Source organism: Nuphar pumila, chromosome 2 (genome assembly GCF_984573655.1).
Source record: "Nuphar pumila chromosome 2, dmNupPumi1.hap1.1, whole genome shotgun sequence".
Taxonomy (NCBI): domain Eukaryota; kingdom Viridiplantae; phylum Streptophyta; class Magnoliopsida; order Nymphaeales; family Nymphaeaceae; genus Nuphar; species Nuphar pumila.
The window spans coordinates 132,940,893-132,963,402 of record NC_143250.1 but is presented as its reverse complement, the minus strand read 5'-3'; the positions used below and the strand labels follow the sequence as shown (position 1 = coordinate 132,963,402).

At 37.3% G+C, this 22,510-nt stretch overlaps 1 pseudogene across 1 annotated transcript; it reads right to left on the bottom strand.

Moving 5' to 3' along the window:
* Positions 1–3,376: 3,376 nt before the first annotated feature.
* On the bottom strand, positions 3,377–4,823 carry LOC149847148 (U-box domain-containing protein 27 pseudogene; annotated as a pseudogene). The gene has a single exon (XR_016430592.1). The product of XR_016430592.1 is annotated as a U-box domain-containing protein 27 pseudogene (transcript).
* Positions 4,824–22,510: the final 17,687 nt, after the last annotated feature.

Genomic DNA, 22,510 nt, shown 5'->3' with positions numbered 1-22,510 from the left:
GCGATAATTTAATTGTCAATTATTTATTAAGAAAATACCAGGATAATCTCTTATTATTTTTGAAAAAATTCAAAAAAATTACAGACTTTACACTCAGGTCAGTGTTATTTTTCTTCTTGTGATTACAGGTGTAAATTGTGTATTTTTCTCTTCTTTTATACCATCTAGTAATAAAAAACTTAATTCTTATGATAACAAAAAAGGTACACTCATCATTCAAACAAGCAGCAATGACATACAATTTTTTATATTCAAAATGTAGAAACAAAAATGACATACAATATGTATTTTCAAGTATAAACAAAATCGAGAAAAATCACATGCACTGTTCTACACACTGCCACCAACTGAAACTCATATGCAATTGTCTAAAAAACCAAAAAAGCCCAATTAAATTAGATAATATACATGAAAAACAAGCCAACCGAGGGACATAACTGACACATATAACCAATTAAAAAAATATATTTTTACCAAAAAAACAACAATGAAAAACTATTCATCGAAAAACTTAGCTGACAACAACCTTACACAAAAAAAAAACTCGGTTGAGGAATGCCGATGAAGTCATTGCCGATGGTTTTACTATAATATTCATAAGAGATTCACCAAAAAAAAATCGGGGGGGGGGGGGGGGGGGGGGGGCTAAAATTCAAGTTTTTTCACTATCGGTGAACCAATACCGTTGAGGGATTTTCACAAAGTCACCACCCACCGGAATATGCACCTGAATGTTGTCAGAGTTCAAAATTTCGCAAGGTACGAACTTCTGCAACACTTAAATAAAATTTTGTAATGTGCCTTGCGATACTCGTTCATAATTACACAATTATCCGATTTCTACAAATTTTATTATTTTTGCAGGTGATCGTGCAAAACTTGTCATGGGTTTCATACTTTTTTTGGAATATTGCAACCTCCAATGTGATTTTGTTGACAAGTTTCGTGAATGTATAATTTTAACATCATGATGTGCAAAAATAGGAAATTTGCATTTGCGATAAAAGCGTCCAAAAAAAATTGAAAACTTGTGATATTGTTCATACGACTAATTTGGTAAATTGCTAAGCATTTTTTAAAATGTATCATTTTTGCCATAGAATACATACAATACAATTATTTTCCGTTGAAACAACATGCACGGTGAGATTCCGGCTAGATTGTAATTTAGATGGCCGAGTTGATATGGTAATTGAGATTTCACTACCAAATTTACAACATATGATACTTAAAATGCTTTGGAGAGAAAACCAGTAAACCAAGCACCCTAATGTTTAGTTGATTTAAACGGTCAGATATAAGCAATACCAAATCCAACTAATCTGATATTGGCTAATCAGACTCGAATTTAGATTCAGATTCGGATGAGAATAAGCTAACACCGAATCATAAAAAATACATACATGTAATCAGATTCTGATATTCATCAAAATTGGATATCCATTGGATTAGGTCATGAAATCCTTTTACCAAATCTAATACCGATTACTAATCATGTTCAATTTTCTTAACTGAATCTGACTAATCAGATTAAAAATCAGGTTGAAATATCGGCTATATCCGTCCCATTGACATCCCAATTTATCATTTCTTGCTGTCATTTAAATAAAGTGAACTATGTTATTTAAGTTTTGAAGGATTATTTTATTTATTTATGTTTTGAGAACATTGTAAATCTTCCAAAATCCAAGAATAATGTTAACATACTCCACAGTGGTTGGTGCCATTCATTGCATGGACGGACGGCATCCAAGGGACCCCTAATGGTACTATTGTTAGTTGGTGCTTGTTTGGGTCTGTATATTGGATTTATCCTAATCTAGGGTCTGGATCCTAAATGGAACCTAATCTTCAAATATGGATCTTGCATCAAGTCAAGCTTGACCAACTGATGTCCAAATCCATTTGCTACCTTACCAGTACATATGTCACAGGGGTAAGCCCTTTTGGACACGTGTCCTTGGCCACACAAATGGACACGATGATTCGAACATCCATGCATGCAGATATTATTTTAATAATTTAACCAGAGATATATAAGTCCCAATTAAAGGGTGGAATTCCAAATCCCTATGTTTGAGAGATCCAAGATTCAGTGTTTGTTTACTTCCGTTCTTGACATCGATCCTCCGGCCACTTCGGCCGGAGATCTCGCCGGAGTTCAAGTGCCTCCGGCTAGACACGAAGGAAAGGGAGCGGAAGGTGAAGAAATGAAGGACAAGTGACGCGAGGAACAGGCGATTCTCCTCTCACCACCACTCCCTTTTCCAAGTTCGCGATTGAATCGACGTAAGGAACCCGTCTTCGTTCATTCGTTTCCCGAATTTCTTGATCTTTCTGGCCGGAGGCTGAGAGATCAAGAGACGTAATCTTTCTCTCTTTTCTCTCATACTTTTGAATTTGTTCGGTCAGGCAATAGTGAATGAATCTCAAACGTCTTTAAGGGAGACGGTTTTCTGTCTTTTTCTTTTGATTTTTTTTTTTCGCTTTTGGGAGCAAAGGAAGGGAGAGATCTGGCGTGGATCATAAAGGCAACAGTAAAAAACAAATTGTCTGTCTTTTTTAGTAAATATTCTCCTCCTCTTTGGTAGATCACAGTTTTTTTATTTCGTTTTTTTTGACTTTTTCAGCAGAAAAACGGAAATTCTTTCAGCGACTGCGGCATTCTTAATTGCGAAATTCTTTATTAGGTTTCGCTTTCGAACGAGGTAGGGGCGCACGAAATCAACTCGAGAAAGCGGATTTCTGACCGATTTCTCTTGCTTTTAATGAATGGGGTAGGCGTAGAGATTTTGATCCAAGTAATGATTTTTTTTTTTTTTAAATTTCGTCTACAAATAATCAGCCGAAAATTCGATTTTTTCTCATTTGACAGATTGCTCATTTTTCGTCGTAGCTGATCTGATCGAAATCTGAAGTAGATACAGAAATGTTCTGGTTTTCTGAGAACGTTACCGCTCATTTATGACTTTCTGATCATAATCTACCTAGATCTCTCAATTTCCCGAACTCGATCGTTTTTTCCAGAAGTCTCATCTAATCCCTCATTGTTGAGAATCAATGACACAGTTTCTCCACGATCCTCTCAAATTAGACAAAATCGCGGGCATTCCCCTAGTTATGCTCAGATCGACCAATTTTCGGAAATCGTCGTTCATACATCACAAAAATGGAATGGGATACTTCAATTCCTCGAGCAAACAGCGAAATCTTTCCACGAATCCCTCTACATTGTAAAAAGAAAAGAAAAAATCAATATCACCATCCTTCTCAAAATGCTCCAATTTCCCCTATTCCAGACTCTCGAATTCTAGATCACTCAAATCACAAAAAATATCGCGAAATTCTATCTCGTGAAGTTTTTGCTAGAAGGAAATCGTGAGAATTCCCGATTTTTTCATTTCTAGATTCTCAGATTTACAATTTCTCATACACAAAATCAGAGAAAATAAGAAGAGGAGGGAAAAGGAGGAAGAGAGAGGAATTCTCGGGTGTTTCAGAAGGGCATAATGTGCGTGGCCTTGCTATCGTAGCGAGAGAGGCAGTTCTTGGAATCTGCACGGAAGGTCTTCAGGAGGTCTCCGGCCATCTGCCGGACGGCCGGCGAGCAGTTGCTCTGGATCAGCAGCAAAATCTTCGCCAGTCCGTTGTTCCGCGCCACCGCCTCCGTCGCCCTCCGGTCCCGGAAGGCGTGGCACACGGTCCACAGCACCACCACCCCGCTCTCCGTTGCGCCCGCGCCCGCATTCATGATCTTCACCACGATCGCCGGGACACACGCTGGCGACTCGCAAATCGCCGCCCGCCCCTCGGCGCACGACGACGCGAGCTCCAGCACCTTCATCGCCTTCTCCACCGCCTTCCCGCTGGAATTCGGCCGGAGTAGGAGCTTCACGACAGCCGGAACCGCCCCGAGCCGGACGATCCGCCCGCGGCCGCGCCTTGGAGATGCGATCACGGCCATGCAGGAGACCGCGGCCTCGACCCCGCGGGAATCCGCTGCCGACTCCGAGGAGATCACCTTCACGAGGCCCCCCAGGACGGCGTCGCTCGCCGAGAAGGCGGAGCTCGAGTCGGAGTCGACAGACGCCAGCGACTCGATCGTCGTCGCGCACTCCGTCACCGCCTCCGGGTCATCGCCCCGGGCTAGGACGGCCGCGAAGGAGCGCAGCGCCTCCGGGGTCGTGAGCAGCTCCGCAGCCGGCCGATCAGATCGGAAGGCCAGGATGGGCCCGAGCGCCTTCACGGCCTCCTGCATCACCCCCATCCCCTTCTCGACCCGGAACACGCTGGCGATGGCGTCCACGCCGCCGGCCTTTGCCACGGCGTCGCGATTCCTCTCGCTGGCGCGAACGGTCTCCGAAACCCTCTTGACAGATTCAAGGGAACCGTCCTGGACGCCGCGCAGGATCTCCGGGAGGTCGTCTGGCGGGTGGTCGGAATGGTGGTGGCGCTGCTGCTGGCTGGCGTACTCGGACCACATCCGGATTAGGCGCTGCAACGTGTGGTTGGGGACGACCTCCTTGGTGTGTAGGACCTGCATGGTAGCGGGGCACGTGTTGTTGCCGGTGTCGAGCCAACGCTGGATGCTGGACCGGTCGTAGGTTACTCCCGTGCAGAGGCTCACCGGCGACTTCATCACGTCCAGCGATATCGGGCACTTGAAGAAGCTCGGCACCGTGATGCAAAGATCGTCCTTCCCCATTTTTCTTTTCAAGCTCGGCACAGCGTTCACAGCAGTAGGATTTGAAGAAGAGAAAAATGGTCAATGGTGAGAGAGAGAGAGAGGGAGAGAGGTCCTCGGGGAGTGGGAAGAGAGCGAAGGGAAGGGAAAGATTTGAAGAGGGGGAGATGGTCAAAGGAGATGGGGATGGAAGAAAAGCGATGACGTTAGCTTCCTTGATGCTTTGTTTGTTTGTTCGCTTTTGGCGCTTTATTTTTCTTATTGGAAGGAAGGGAAGGGAGGATTTGTTTGGTGTCGTGGTCAAAGGGGGAGCACAGTGAGTGGTGGTTGATATTAAAAAGGGTTGCGGGGGTGAAAGGGAAGCGTGAGCGACACGCGCGTGCGCCCGTGCCCCTCTCGCGCAATCGGGCAGGGGTGGGGGGGGACCACGCGCTGATCTGCATTCTGTAGCAAGCCAACCGAGCGGTCGCCGTCGACGTCTCACTCTTTCCAGTTTTTGATATTTTCGTTAGTGGACTGGTAGACTCGCACTATAATTACTGGTGACCACTTGGCTGGCTTGTTTCTCAGCTTGCCAGCCTTTTAAAAAAAGTAATAACAATAAAAAAGCCTTTAAAATAGGAAAATTCAGGATGATATGATGTGCCAATTCTCGGGTGATTTAGGGGGTAGAAAAACAACGGGATACGAGAAACAATGCCTTTGAACTTTTGTCCAATCCAATTACTTGAAGCGTATTCGGTGAAGTGGAGAACTTTGTTTTGTGAATTGCATGAAGAGCCGAATTAAGCGTTCCGCATAGAGATGAGGGGAGGAGAATTTCTGAGTTATTAGTTAAAGTTGTTTTTTTTTCTTCATCATTCTTTCGTTCAATTTAATGTCACAGATAATGCTGATAGTTTCAACTTACTGCGACGAGTCCGGATCGGCTGCAAACACATGGCACAAATTTGTGCATTAAGCACCTGTTTGCCCTCCGTCAGGCCTTGGGTCCCACAACTGACAGGCCCTTTCTCCAAGATGGAGGGTGATCAGGTGCTTATTGCACAAATATTCGACTGTTCACTACTGTGACAGATAAAAAAATGATTAAATAATGATATTATACAAAGCACTTTTTTTTCTCTATATGCTGGCATTTCTTGCAATGTTATCGGGTTTCTTTATTTTTTATTTTTTTCATGTTTTCCTTTGTCTCTTTGATATCAGTTCGGTTCCACTCTCCTCAATGTCATCCCTCATCGTCATACACCTCTTAAATCTTATAATGCAAGTTGTTTTGATCAAATCTGTCCTTATAGATGGATTCAACAGGGTCGATTTAATGAAAATCATCGACCCTTGGTTTTTCTCAAAAAAAAAAAATCTCAAATTCTTTCTCAAAAAGAGAATCGACCCTTGGGTCATATTTTTCAACAAAAGATATGATTTTTAAATCACCAAATTTTGTATTTTATCAACCATTTATTTTTAAATCATAAAAAATCCAGCACACTAGTTAGATTTTGGCGATTTAAGTGCTGATCTTCAGTCAATGAAGGATGTAGATCACACATCTATGGAGTCTGATTTGATCAAAACAGTTTGCATCAATAAAATCTGAAGATAGGGGCGACTCTTGGATAAGTACAACCTGTTTGCTTTGATATCTTCTCTTATTTTTATGAGGAGATTTTCCAGGTACTGTTCAACGCGAATGCCATGGATAAGAAAATCCTGAAAAAAGTGAATTCGCTCTTTTTTTTAAAAAAAATATTATTAGGTGAATTCTCTTTTGCTCGATCTTTTAAACGATAAAAGAAGACCGAAAGGTTCCTACCTCTTGGTACTATGGAAGAAAACCTGTCTGACACGACCAAAAGTTGTTTCTTTCATTTATTTATTTATTTAAATATTATTAGCTGAATTCTCTTTTTGCTTTTATCTTTTAAACCATAAAAGAAGACCGAAGGGTTCTTACTTCTTACCTCTTACCTCTTGGTCTTATGGAAGAAAACGTGTCTGACACGACCAAAAGTTGTTTCTTTCATTTATTTATTTAAATAAAAACGATCTGACTCCACTAATTACTGGTTTAGCTGTTACCAGCGCACTAACCAATCATTTATATTGTTCGATTGAAAGGCATCAATGATTTAAGAATCCCTGAAATCTTTTATTAATTAAATCATATCCATGTTTCCCCTTTGCTTTTGTTCCTTTATTATTTTATTTTTTTCCCCTTGTGAACGTCAACAATTGCCACTAAATTGACGTTTCGGTTACCGGTCACTATTGGACAGATGATAATAATGCCATACCAAATTTGGGTACAGCCAGTGGTTCCAAACCTTCCATTTACCCAACGACTCCAAATGCAAACACTCGTCAAAATGGCCATGCTGAAAGAGATTCGAATACACCTTGGTCCTTTTATCGGACAAATGGGGACTATCTCTCTAAGTCATTGTAATCGGCGTTCTCTAGAAGAAACCACATATTATGGCCTTTGCCTTTTAAATTGGGTTAGAAACCATGGGGCTCAAAACCAAGACCCAATATAATTCATACCCTAATCCCATAGGACCATATTAGAGTTCTAAAAGTGCTTTTTTTTAATAAATATAAATTTTTGGGTTCAAAATGTTGCTATAAATTTTTTTTTTTCGGGTAATATGAAAGAAAGTTGTTTTGTTAATTTTCATAGATTAACGAAAAGAACATGTTCTAAACCAAGTTTAGCTAAAATCCTTTACTTTTTTTTTTCAGTTGTCTCCTACTTTTCATTGGAGATGTGGTATTCTGTGCCCAATTTATTTCGGTAGACGACCTTCTTCTCCCTTAGAACACATGCATATATTGTAATATTAAATGGTTATCTTACAGAAGTACACGCATGTTTAGTGTGCCAGGGACCATTATTGACTGTTCACCTAAGTTTCATAAAAGATTGCACATGGTGGAGTCACAAGGGCACCTTGGTTTAGTTAAAGGGGCACTTTCTATACCCTTCTACTCTTCAACTAATTCCTTAAGGATCAGGTGACTACCAATGCATTCTAAAACTCAAGGCCAATAGCATGGTGCTACTACGTTCCACTCATGAATGCTTAGGTTATTGATAAAAGGCTGAGATTTCGGGAGAGATCTTCAGAGTTTCACACGGCAACCGAACATCGTGGGGCTTTTTTTTTTTTGACAGAATTTTTTGGAAGTCATTGAAATCATTTTTTTTTTAGGCATACCCTTACGTTTGATGAATGGCAGTTTGGTTTTGGTTTTCACCTTGATGGGTACGTACAAATAAAAGCTAGAGAAGTTTCCAACTTTTCATGTCTTGCTGGAAAAAATTGGAATATGTAAACCAGCAAAATATGTAAACTGATACGAAACAAGACTTTCATAGTCTTTTTTTTGCAAATCTAACCATGCAGATGCATTCGGTGTAGTGCATTTGCTTGGAATTGACTACTGGATCATCGTAATCGGATCAAGAAATATATATTTTTATGCTTGAATATTTACGAATTTTTTTAACCATTGATTGTCAAGACTTAAAAAATCCTTCTTGTACATAATAATGGGATGATCCAAGAGTGTTTCTATAAAAACTAAGCATCTAGATCGCATCTGTACTGTGAAATAAAAAAAAAAACCTATAAAAATCTAATTGCTTACCAGTTTTTACATATTTTGCTGGTTTACATATTCCGGTTACCGTCATGCTGGTACTTTACAAAATGAGGGTGTATACTTGGGGTTAACAGGAAAAGAAAAAGTAAAAGATGACTGGTAAGACAACTTTTACAACTTTACAGGTCGCACTGGTCACTTGCCAAGACTCTCAGTGTGGAGATTCATGCATTAATGAGGACAGTGTCATCCGTGAATCATGCAATGAGGACAGAGCCCTCAATGGGCTGCTGAAGGTCTTTAAAGGAGCATTGAGTGATTGAATTTGGAGTGGCGTTTGAGTCAAAATGCGTTCAGACTGTCCTGAATTTTGAGCTGCATCTCTTTGGAGCTCAACGTACCACTATCAATGGAACAAAGCCATGAGAATCACGAGAGAGGTTCAGGTACAAAGTTTTTACATAAAATGATCAACACATAAGCAACACCAGCCCTACGTAATGAGACCCACTAGCAACTCTGTATGACAGAGAGGTGTTGTGAGAGCTGGGGTAAGACGAGCTGCTAGTAGCTCGGTCAGTGTTCAACTTTATTCGGCTTGTAAAGAGCTTGTTGAAACTTGTGAAATAGGCTTTGCAAGTGAAACACGAATTACAAGTGTTCAGCTCAGCTGGGCTCGTATAAGCTTTCAAACCAATATTAAATATATCTTACATATGTTTTATATCCTAAAGTATACATGGTTGAAGTGGTCAGTTTTTTTTTTTAATTTATAATCAGAAGAAACCGCACCAGCCACGAAGACCTGGTCGCGCTGGCTCAGCCTGCCATACCTACGGTCGTCCTGCTGGCAGCGTAAAACTCCGAGGCTAGGACCCCTGCCCCAAGGGCCTATGCAACTTATTAGAATCGAGTAAGTCTAGAGTTTAGATTCAATTTCTTATATAGCCTTGAAAAAATGTACTTATTTTGCAAATGAGTCAGTTCGAGCTTGGCTTAGTAGGTTCAGAGTCCAAATTTCATTATTTTCAATTTTTAAAATTCGTGCTTTTTTTTTATATATATATATATATGGACCAGCTAGAACTCCATCGGCTCATTTAGCTCTGGTTTGTCATGAGCTTGAGCTCGACATAAGAACAGGCCAAGTTTGAACATCCATTATTCAGTTCGTTCAGCTCGTTTTCCGGACCTACGTCATCTGTTAACAGGGAATCAACATGCACCAATAAATTTGCACCATGCAACATAAAAGATAGAACTGGTGAAAAGGACGCATGTATTTTAATAAATTTTTGGAAGGTCACGTATAAAATTAAGTAATTGACAACCATCCTACACCTAATTCCATGTGGCTCCTTTATTAAAAGTCAAAAGACTTCACTGCAACGAATTTGTTTTCAATGACCGACCCCTATAATGGAAACCTAAGTGCCAAAGAAATAATCTAAAGTGAAGAATGGTGTTGGATTTTTCTATCCTTTTTTTCTTTAATATATGGAGTTAGGCAATGAACTGAATTTTTGTGCACCTTACAGATGTCCTCACTTTTAGAAAAGGTTTGACTTCACAAACAATATCAGAATCGCGATCAAGATCTTGAATTGCAACAACCGTGTTGAAATTTGAATCTTATGATTACTGGAGAGTATTGAATAATGGAATCACCTTTCCACGATAGGTTGTGAATCAAAGTTCTGTAAACGCAAAGAAATAACACAAATAAGATACATAATACATTACCTGTAAAATAATTTAAGATGCAGGAAAAAATACGGACTATCATATAAGTAAATATTCCCCCGTTAAACCATCTCTCACAAAGTGTATAGATCGTTGCTTCCTTTGTGTGTTATGCGCTAAGGGCCCTTCCCCAAGATCTTGGGTCTTGACTTGGTTAATTTTGCAAGATAGGGTTCATACTCTCAGTTATTTAAAGAAGTTGGGTTTTCAGGTATGTTCAAGCTGCTGAAGAAACTACTTCTCATTTATTCAGGTCCTGCCCAATCTTTGTGGTCCTAAATCTGCTCTTGAGCCCTGTTGAAATTAGACGATGCAAGCGGTGGAGACTAATATGCAAGACGTGATTGCTTACTATTTGGTGGTTTGTTTGGATGACACTCTATGATGCTATTTTCCATCAAATTTCAATTGTTCTTAATAATCTTGTTCATAAAATTCTGGTTGATGCATATGTGATTCTAAGTATGCATCTTAGAGACTTCTCCTTTCTTCTTATCAACGTTTCACTCATTGGTGGTTCTTTCTAATCCAACGAATCCTGGTTGAGCTTGGCTTTGTTGTCTGTCTGTTTGTAGTTTCTTTTTCTTTAGCTTCTTATTTTTTTTTATATTTTATTTTTGTTTTCTATTTTGGCTGGTTCATGGGTTCAACTTTTTGTTGATCCTCATGATTGGTAATGTTGATCTTCTTTAGTCTCTCTCTATTTCTCCCAAGAGGGTTTAAACTTCTAAAGTATCTTATATTAATATGATTTGCAAATAGCTTCTTGAGAGAAACCGTAGACTTAGAAGTTTAATGCACTTCAGAGAGAGAGAGAGAGAGAGAGAGAGAGAGAGAGAGAGAGAGAGAGAGAGAGAGAGAGGTAGGTTGAAATTTGGTACTAATGAAGGTACAAAACTATTGATCAGGACGTCATAGGTTCAAGAAGTGTCGATTCAATTTGACCACCTGCATGTAATCAATATGGCTTGTTTGCTAAGGATTGAACTATGGATGGTGTTTTATCTTCAATGTAAAAATATAAATTTTTGAGTTATAAAATTTTGGTACAGTATGGGTTGTTGATTTTTAAAACACATGAAAAGCTCACTTATATGTCACAATCACATTGTTTAAAACTCATTTTGTACTAAATAAATCACATCCTATTAGATTCCATCTAAAAGAAAAGAAAATAAGATTTCTAGGCAATAATTCCTCACCATCATTAGCACTAAATATTAAAACACACACACGCACATATATAAATATATATTCAAGTTTTTAGCTTATTTTTTTAGAATCTTACCTTATAGATGTGATATAAGTAGTTTATTTAGTAGAAATAGGCTTTTTAATCATCTGATTATATAACATGAGTATTTTCTTTAAGGAATCAAGAATCAACAACTCAGAATTTTTATAAATTTAAAGGCTCATAAAATCAGGTATTTGCTCTGAAAAAGCATGACCCAATAGTCGATTCCTAGCAAATGAAAACATATCTATGAGGTCAAATTTGCCAAAGATAACTTGAAACATAGGAAATTACCATATGGCCGGTTAGGATGAACCAATATATATATATATATATATATATATATATATATATAGGAAAATTGTGTTGCATGAGAGCTATCCCTGATGGCTATCTCTCTGCTTCAATTGTGCACTTTGGTCATTTCCTAACCTGGATCTTGATTGGACCATGGTGCATATTTGATCCACACTGGGGATTTTTACCAGATAAGGTTCGGTGTGCTTGCATGGTAACTGGGTTCACCAGTACAATGTATGTTCAGATCCAGAGTGTGGGCCTTGTGGGGACCTCTGTGAGCTTGGTAGTCGCTCGGTCAAGGGTTGAATCCAGACCATCTTTGTCAATTTTAATATTCATAGACCCAATGTCTCAATCTCTAGACATTGAATTCATTGTTAATGGAAATCGAAATCTGAAGACTATGCAAAACATTTAAACTAAGCAGTTACTGGACCCATCACCCCTTATTAATGTTCTGGGTCCACTTACGATTAGGAACTTAATAATGCCTCTTCAGACCTGGCCATCTTCCGACCCGGGCTTGGGTTTGCAGCATACAACCCATGCCAAATTGGTTCCAAACTAACAGCTATGTATACCATCAATTTCTAACGTGCTTCCTCCATTTTGTTCAGAACTAATATATAGATCCGGTGATGAAGACCTGGATTGGGATCCAAGTTAGATCCTCTACATGGCTTTTTTTTTTTTTTTTTTTTGGGGGGGGGGGGGGGCGCTGGGCTTGGGGTTGAAAATGGGTTGGATTCAGGCTGGATCATGGTCAATTCATATATAGATTGAATGGATCCATGACTGGTTCCAGATCTGAATAAAATCCAATAAGTATACTTGAACCCAAATCCAAATTCTGCACATCTTGAACATTGGATCAGCGAAATTTATTATTATTATTATTGTTGTTATCGTTTTACGTGCAAAATGTACAAAGAGATCGGATTTGCTGCAGATTTGAACCAGATCTGTAGGGAAATCATTATCTACATTAAATAATAAGGAGCAAGAATTGGATTGGAGGTCGAACGAACCCAGCAATTTTGCGAGTCTGGGTTGGACATTCATGTGACTTTCAATGGGATCATCAGTGTTCAGATCTGGACTCCAGATTGAATGGGTGAATTGGAGCAGATCCACCATTTGATAAAATGACAGATGCTCAAACTCCTTCAATGAAACCATGATTAGGCAATTCCTGCAAAATCATTAACCTGGACCGAACCCATTTATCATGCAAAGATATTCCCCATTGAACTTGTGATTTGGGTATGGATCCATGCTTGTCACACTGGATCCAGCACAACTGCAACTAGCAAATTTACGAGGGGAATTCATTTGCTGAAGGCTTTAGAATTGAGACCTGTTTGATATTTTAGAAGCTTCAATGCCGTCATATTCTGTACTCGTGGTATGAGAGGGGGGGGGGGGGTGAGATTTTGAAGGGTTTTTTTTAGCAAAGAGACAGATGACATCAACTAAGAAATCAAATGAGTGTATTATGAACAAGTGAGGAAAGGAGGATCCCCAGGACAAGTTTTTGTGACTTGTGTGTTGGGGCTATTCAATTATGAGTAGGCAATCCTGACTTCTGGTGAAGGTGGGACCCATTACCTTCAAAACAATAGCAAGGAACTACTGGGTCACCTAAGGCCCTTGAATCTTGACAAGGTGTCTAACCGACCACGGCCCCTGGTGTCTATTTGTTTTGCTGGTTGAAAGTCACTGTCTGGTGGTCCAGAGAGTGAAAAGAGGTGAGCTTGGTCTTCTTGCCGTCCTTTCAAAGAAAAGATTCGGAAATCGAAATCAACTTTACTGTCCCACCTGCTCATGCGATGGGCCTCTCATGCTCTCTACACTCTAGGGTTTCCTGTACCCCAGAACGTTCCCAACTCTCTCTCTCTCATATCCTAGTAACTCATATATATATATATATATATATATATATATATATATATATATATATATATATATATATATATATATATGAGTTACTAGGATATGAGAATTAGAAATATAGGCATTTCAACACTTTTTTTTTGCATGATGAATTTGTTAGGAATCAACCTTAGATAGTATATTTTCGATGAAAAATACCATTTTGGAATGCTTCAACATTTATGAAGATTATGAGCCATTGATTGATTTCAAAGCTTAAAAAAGCTCCCGTTTATGCATCAAAATCGGATTATTCAAAAGCGGGTTCTTATAAAAATGATTAAATTCAAAAGAAAAGAGCAAAAAGTCCATAAAATCAATGTTCACCCATTAGTTGGCATATTTCTCTCTCTCTCTCTCTATATATATATATATATATATATATATATATATATATATAGAGAGAGAGAGAGAGAGAGAGAGAGAGAGAGAGAGACGTAACATTAGATAGAATCATCGACCGACATCGGACACATGCTGAAGCATTGAATTTACGCAAAAACTGGCCATTAGCTGTGGTCATGACTGCCGCTAATACTCTGGGCAGAAAAATTGGCTTTTAGTGCAGTAAGACCACCACTAAAAGTAATTTTTTTAACATAAAATGACGTTCCACCGCTGATCATTGATGATCAGTGTCAGATAATAGTCTGATCACAGTGGACGATTTGCTCGTTCATTGTTACGGACTTGTCTCTCTCTCTCTCTCTCTCTCTCTCTCTCTCTCTCTCTCTCTCTCTCTCTCTCCCTGTGTTTAGCATACTCGATTTAGTAGGATTAGACTCGTGGATCATGTTTTTTAGATGAAAAATATGTTTTTATGAGTATGGAAAAACTATGCATTCATAGCCATTGATTTTTAGATTGTCAGAAAAAACTGTATTAAGGTCAGATTTCAGCGATTCAAAAACCTGTTCTCAATAAATAAAATGTTGATAGTGTTAGATGTGAGAAAATCCACCAAAAAAGGGGTTCTACCTGTTTGCTGGGTCGATTGTACTTATTATAGGCACATAGCTGTGCCCTTGTGTCTTCGGCTTTCTAAACCATCTTACCAACTAACTAGAAGAATAAAAAAAGCCCTACAAAGGAGATTTACATGCTTTGTTTAAAAAAAAAAGTTTTTGATCACATCATTGTGATACATAAAAAACGATTGCCAAGGTGCAAAATAAATGGTGTCACGATGTACCAAAATTTTGGGACTTTATTTCAAAACTACATAACCTGAAGTATGATTTCTAACAAACAAACCAACAAACTATATAAACAAACCAACAAACTATACATAACATATTTTTGACTCAGGTACATTCGTAAACATCTCAAAAGCTCTCTCTCTCTCTCTCTCTCTCTCTCTCTATATATATATATATATATATATATATATATATATATATATATATATATAGAGAGAGAGAGAGAGAGAGAGAGAGAGAGAGAGAGAGAACTGAATATATTAGGCTTCATTTCTCTTTTTGCCCCATTTTGCTCTATAGGTTTTAAGTGTTTCATGATAGATCTGAACCGTTAGATGTGTTCAGCATGATCGATTTAGTGGGAATCAACTCGTGGATTATGTTTTTTCTAAGAAAGAACATGATTTTATGAACTGGAAAAACTGTTACCTTCATAGCCATTGATTTTGGATCACCGCGAAAACCTGTATATGGGTCAGATTCTGGTAATCCAAAAGCTGGTTCCCACTAAACAAAACCTATAGATCACATCTACAGTGTTAGACATGATTAAAAATACATAAACTATGACTTTTGAATGGGCCTAATGAGACCTAACGAAAATGAGGCTTAAGGAACCCATTACTCATATATATATATATATATATGGGTACGTGCTATACAAGTTTGGTGCTAAACCAAACTTAATGTTGTAAACTGTTGGATCTCGTTTAGATCCGTTACCGATTACTTAAACCCCAGTTTCTTTTCGAATCCCTCTTCTCTCCTCTTTCTCCCTCTCCCGATCCTCGGTCCACCCATCCCTCTTCTCCTCCAGCTCCACTCTCAGTCACATGTTGTTGTGCCCAGTTAGCATGCAGTTTAGCACCAACTCATTACTTATATATATATATATATATAGAGAGAGAGAGAGAGAGAGAGTTTCATCGTCAGGCGAAACAGTGCTGGTGATCACGTGTGATCAGCAGCATTTTTTTTGCACAAAAAAAACATTTAACAGGGGTTGTGACCGCTACTAAATGTGTGTTTTTTTCATGGCATTACAGGCAATCAATGACCATGCTAAAGCCCTTTTTAGGCTACACTTGGTGCGCGAGTGCATGTCTGATAGAAGGGTGTCCACTGTTACACCCTTCCCTATATATATATATATATATATATATATATATATATATATAGTGATGGGTAGGTGCTTGTCACTTTTTTGTGCATACGGCGTGCCTACTTAGACTTGAAAAGATTGTTTCTATTTTTTATAAAATCTGACCATACAAATGTGATTTACATGCTTGATTTTTTGTGGGATTCGACTTTTGGTTCATCCGATTCCAACACCAAGTTAGGTTTTAATAAGATTAAAAAATCAACGGCATACAATTTTAAAATATTCAATGCTTAAAAAATCTTTTTTTCTCAAAAAACCATGACTCTAGGGTCAGATTTTTGAAAAACAAGCCGAAAACTGCTATCCAAGCTCGGTAGGCATGAGGTAATCACAGAAAGCGTCAGGCACCTAGCTACCCTTAATTGATATATATATATATATATATATATATATATATATATATATATATATATATATATATATATATATATATATATATATATATATATATATATATATATAAAAGAACTGAACATATTAGGACCCATAGGTTTTAAGTGTTTTATGATAGATCTGAACTTTTAGATCTGTTTAGCGTGCTCGATTTTGTGGAAATCGACTCTTGGATCATGTTTTTAAAGAAAAAGCATGATTTTATGAGCCGAAAAAAACTGGTACCTTCATATCCATTGATTTTGGATCACCGACCAAACCTATCTACAAGTTAGATTTCAGTGATACAAAAGTTGGTTTCCACTAAACAAAACCTATTGATCACATCTACAGTGTTAGACGTGAGAAAAAAAAACTTAAAACTACGATTTTTGTATGGGCCTAACGAAAAATAGAACCTAAAGAACACATTACTCATATATATATATATATATATATATATATATATATATATATATATATATATATATATGTATATATATATATATATATATTAGGGGTACTTGCCTGACCACCTTTTGAGCCTGACCGAAAGGACGTGCCCTGAGCGCATGTGTGTGATGGATGTTCATCGCGCGTACAACATAAAAAACGACCTTTAGCTGTGCTTTTGAAGCATTGTTAAAGATCTGAAAAAAAAACCTTTAGCAGCAATTCAAACTAAAAGTTTTTTTTTACACAAAAGCTTGCTGAGCGTCCGTCACACGAGCATCAGTTTTGGTAAAGCTCAAAAGTGGTAAGGCAACTGCTACTTTTCCTGTATATATATATAAGATGAGAAAGGGGTATCATCAGCCACAATTTATGTGTCAAATGGGCTGATGCACGAATGCACACCACGCATCTGCCCGAAGATGCTTTAGGGGTAATGCTTCGGGGGTCTTTATACACTTGTGCATGCAATCACGCATGCGTCCAATCTTCCTTTCAACGTTTTGTTGTTTGATTATACACTCAACTGTTAGGTGTAAGAAGGAAGGGAAGAGAGAATTCAAATATGAAACGTGGGTTGTTTTTCTTTTTTTTGGAAAAAAATGGTTTTGATGACGTGAAATAGTCCCATATTGATATTGTTTGAGTTTGTTGTGGGCTTTATAACCCATATGTAAACTCTTACATTTGTTCCTGAGAACAAGAGGTTGGGATGACTACTACACACACGCACCCGCGCCCGCTCGCCGTGCCGTGTTGTGCCGAGCCGGTTCGGGTTCAGGTAATTGGCCCTTTAGGGCCATATCCAATTAAGACCAAAATATCTTTTTGCTCAAAGTTTCTGTGGATATTTGGATTCTTTAACGGGTTATGAGAAATGATAACGGGTCACGTCTTCTCGGATTCCGTAATGGGTTCCTTCCACGCTTTGTAACTGTTCGTGGGTTATAAAAGCGTGGTTAGAGCTGGGGTTACAACAAATCTGAGACGCACTGATTAAGAAAGAAGAGCTCTGTGGTTTTCTCTTTCCCTGTAACTCTCTCTCTCTCCTGAGTTATCCCGAAAGGGATTTTTTCTGCAACTTCGGTTCATGGAGGTTGTTTTTGAAGGACGATTCGTCAGAATGCACCGGTCTGATCGTCGAGACTATTGTATCCTGGGGGAAGGACGTCGGACCCTGTTTGCACTGTATGTGGGAGCGAATCTTCTCTAAGAAGAGTACTTTCGTACGCCTTAGCCGTTTATACAGTATTAACATGCTTCTGTTGTTTATATTATGTTCTATGCATATGTTTGTTCATTTGCATATGTCTGGATTTTGATATATGGTGGAACCTGACATGTTTGTTCCCTGTTATTGTTTCGATCGTCTGTTGATCATGATGTCTATACTGTTATATTTTCTGATTTATATCATGCTTTATATCATGATGATGATTGTGAAACTGTGTGATCCGAAAAATGATCCAACATCAACTATATACATAGGTATTACATTCATGCTAAATTGTTTTTTTGGGCTTTTTTCATTTTATTTTTAAATTATGACCATTCAGATGTGATGTACTTTATTTTATAGGGATCAATTTTTGAAGCATTTGATTCAGACACATGGGTCAGTTTTTATAAGGTTCTAAAAAATCAATGGTACAAATTTTTTGTAAAATTTTGAGGCTCCAAATATCATTTTTTCATAGAAAACACATAATCCTAGTAAATTGTTCATGTCCAACACATTTATGGGGTTGAAACCCCAAAAAATACACTGAAAAACAAAAAAATCCATTTAGCATGTTTCGTTAAAAATATTTCATTGAGCATAATGTATTACTCATGTGTACAGGGTTTATATTTAATACAGTCGATTGTAGCTGCAATCATCTAGTAGATGTGTTCAGCAAATTAGTGAAAAACGACCTTTGGATCATGTTTTTATAACGAAAGAAAATAATTTTTTTAGTAAGGAAAAATCATTGCATTTACAACTATCGATTTTTACACCACCTGAAATACCTGTCAGGATAGGTACTCTCTTCCCCATCATTTCCTCTTAACATGTTTCTTTTTTCTCTTTCTAAGGTGAAAAAATCCATAACCTGGTTTAAGACTTTAAGTTCCTTCTAGTGTGTTTATTTTAGTGGGGGTACATTGGTCAAAAACAGGGTGTGAAGGCCTGTTAGTTTAAGGCCTCCAACCAACGTTTGAGTGTAAATAAATTGTTTGTATTCAAAAGAACATTATGCCTTTTAGTTTATTTGTCACAATTTTTGTCACAATTTACTGTACTTGGAATAGTAGTGAATGTTGAACCGATTTATGATACGTAAGAGCTAAGAATTATCATATAAGTGGTTTCATAGAACTGATGTTCACAAATTAAGTAGATGTCTGTGTGATTATAAATATCATTAGAGATGAATTTTTTGAACTTGCTGAAGAAATGCTATTGTCTCTTGTTTTGTTAATTGTCGAGCAGATTTGAGAGAAAAGAAATATTATGTAACAACATATATGAGTGATGAGAAGTCACTCACATGCGAGAAACATTTCATCAAGAAAAAACGCAAGCAATATAGCAGGAAAAAAGAAAAATCGTAACAGCAACAGGGACAACATATCGATAGCGGTCTGACGACCATCAAGTCTAAAACAAAGCTCTGTTCCTTCAAATCCAGTCTAAAGCCTTTCCCGGCCATTTCTGTCGAGCTCTAGAAGAAATTTTCCATCTCAGCTGATCGTGAATCACACTAATATCAGTAGGGGGCTGATGGAATTTGCGGTGATTCCTTTGTTAATGTTGATTCAGTTGCAACGTCATGATTGACGCAATCACATACGACAAGTTTATCGCCAGTCACAAAGGAACAGCTGAGATGGAGAGCTCGTTTGGAAAGGAGAAGGAAGAAAAAGATAAGTTTGTTAAGGGAATTAGGAGAGTCTGAAAATTTTTATATTCTTGTAAAACCGATTCCTGTAAAATGTGGCCTGATTGGAATTCTGTTTTTAACAGATCTCTTGTAATAGTATAAATATAAAGGGAACCTCCTCTCACGTAAGATAGAAGAGAAGGAGAATCGCGGCTGTAGGCACCCTGCTCAACCACCTAAAACTGTATCCATTGTTTCAGGTCTCTTATTGTATGTGCGTGTGAGATTTTACCGTGAAATCTAGAGTTAAATCTATCACTTACATGGTATCAGAGCCAATGGCATCGTCAACTACTTCACCTTCAGGTTCGCTTGTCCTAAACTAAGCTATTAAGTAGAATGTGTTTTCAAGCCTGGTCTCCATCAAACTTGACCGCAGTAACTATATCTTATAGAAGTCACAAATAGAGTCGGTCATGTACTCACAAGATTTGATCAAGTATGTGGATGGATTGTCTCAAGCTCCTTCTCAATTCATCCAAGGTACCGATTCATTTCAGTCTTTGAATTCTGAATATGCTACGTGAAAAATGACAGATCAACTGGCCCTAAGTTGGATCAATACAATGGTATGCGAGTCCGTTCTCTCTCAAATTATTTGTATGCCAACAACACGTGAGGCTTGGATAGCTTTGAAATGTGCTTATACTTTGGGCTCCAGTTTGCAAATACTGAAACTCAAGAGAGATCTATAAAATATTAAAAAAATGATAAACCAATGGTTGATTATTTAAATGAAGTCAAGTTCTTGGTAGATTCTTTAAGTGTTGTTGATGAAAGAGTGGCAGATGCTGATTTAGTTAGCTATACTCTCAACGATTTGTCTTTCGATTATGAGAGTTTTGTGACAGTAGTCACTACTCAATCTCCCCTTTCAAGTTTTATTGAAATTTATGAGATGTTGAATCAAGAAAAGATGCTCCAGATCTTGGTTCCTAAGCCTCCTACTAATGACCAAAATACAAATACGACATTCTTCACACAATGAGGAAGATGCTGCAATAAATTTTCTCATGGTCATGGTCGTGGCCGTGGATGGAATAAAATTTTTGTTGTGGAAATCAAAATTTCAATGGAAATCAAAATTCCTATTAGAATAAAAATGGCCAGCATGATAGGTTTAATAGTGGAAATCGTAGTGAAGTTGTAATACCTGTGATTTTTCGATAATTATTAAATCATTTTTTATATATTATATTGATAAAATCAGGAATTTATCTGATTTTCAACTTGAGATTGAAATTATAAATTGAATTGAGTCAGTAGTTGAAATAAAATTTAATATTGAATTTATTTAGGTATGAAATGAGAATTTAATAACACATAAAAATTTAAATTAATTTGATAAAAATTTAATATGGATTTGGACCTTCATTAAGACGTGGGTTTTACTAATTAAATATGGATATGGATCTGATATGGTTTACTCTTATTGGATCAGATCTTAATTGGATTTAAAATCCAATAATGAAATCTAATAAATATCAAATTAAAGATAAATCATGAATTTTAATTAAAAAAATAAAATTGATATAATTATGGATTTAGAATCCCATGAGTTGGACGTCCAATGTGGACCCCACATAGGGTCACAACACTTGGAAGGAGGATAAATACAATAAAAATATATAATAACACACACAAAAATAAAGAGATAAATAAAGAAAAAAAAGAAAAAAATAGTTTTTTAGTTAAAAGATGATAAAGGAAGGTAGAAGTTCAAATAAATTGGACTTTTTGAGAAGCCTAGCTACCTAAGGACTCTAGAGGGGTGTCATCTCCTTTTAGACCTAATTAAATAAGTTTAAAAAAAGGTGTGAAAAAGAGAGAGAATAGAGAGTTACCTTTTTCCTTCTTCCTCCAAGCTATTAGGAAAGTCTAGACCTTCATTAAAGACCTACAACCACCTTGGTGAAGGTCTAATCTAACTCGAAAAGAGGTACAAGTAGAGGAAAAAGAGACGGTGTCGTTGCCAGAAGTGCGTTTTTGGTAGAAAATTTCTACTTTTTTGATGCTCAATTTTGCGATGCATTAGCATATCCCTCTTTTTTATCCAGGGCTTGGATCTTCATGTAATCTATGCCTAGAATATCTATGACTATTAGATCTACATGAAAAAAATTTCCAAAAACCCAAAACGGTGTTTTGGAAGATCGATTTTAAGAAAATAATTTGGAAAAGACTAGTTTTAAAACCCTAAAAAGAAAAAATCGTGTGAATATATAGATCTATATTTTATTTGATTATTCAACATGAATAATGAATGTAGAAGCATGTTTTAGAATGTTTTTCCATCGATCTTGATGTTGTAAATATGTCGCTTGCATAAATCTTGATTAAAAATATACGAAAATTGTTTTGAAGAAGGCTTTGCCAAAAATGTTTTAGGGTTGTAATGTTTTATGATAAAGAAAGGTAATCTGATCATATATGGTAGATTAGGACATGTATAGCATGATTAAACAGTATGTTATTGCATAAATAATCCATGATTCCATGTTATTTTTATGTCTTCTGTAATTCTTACATAGATGAAATTGCAATTGAGATATTCCATTAAGGTTTTATGATTTTTGGATTATATTTGTTAATGTTCTAACAAGATTAGCATAAATATGATTAAAGATGTATTGTATGATGATGTAAATGTCTTTAGAGCATCCAAAAATCATGATTGTATGAGTTTTACCATGATTCTTGTTATTGTTTAATAGATCTTGCATGAGTTTGGATCTTGATTATTCTGTTCTTGTTTTTTGTTCTGACTAGTCTCAGAAATAAAATTGATATCTCTATAAAAACTAGGTCAATAAATAAAAATAAAAATATTGTACACATTTAGGGCTTGAATTTAGAATCTTGTTTCGTCCTGTTTGGTTTCGTTTT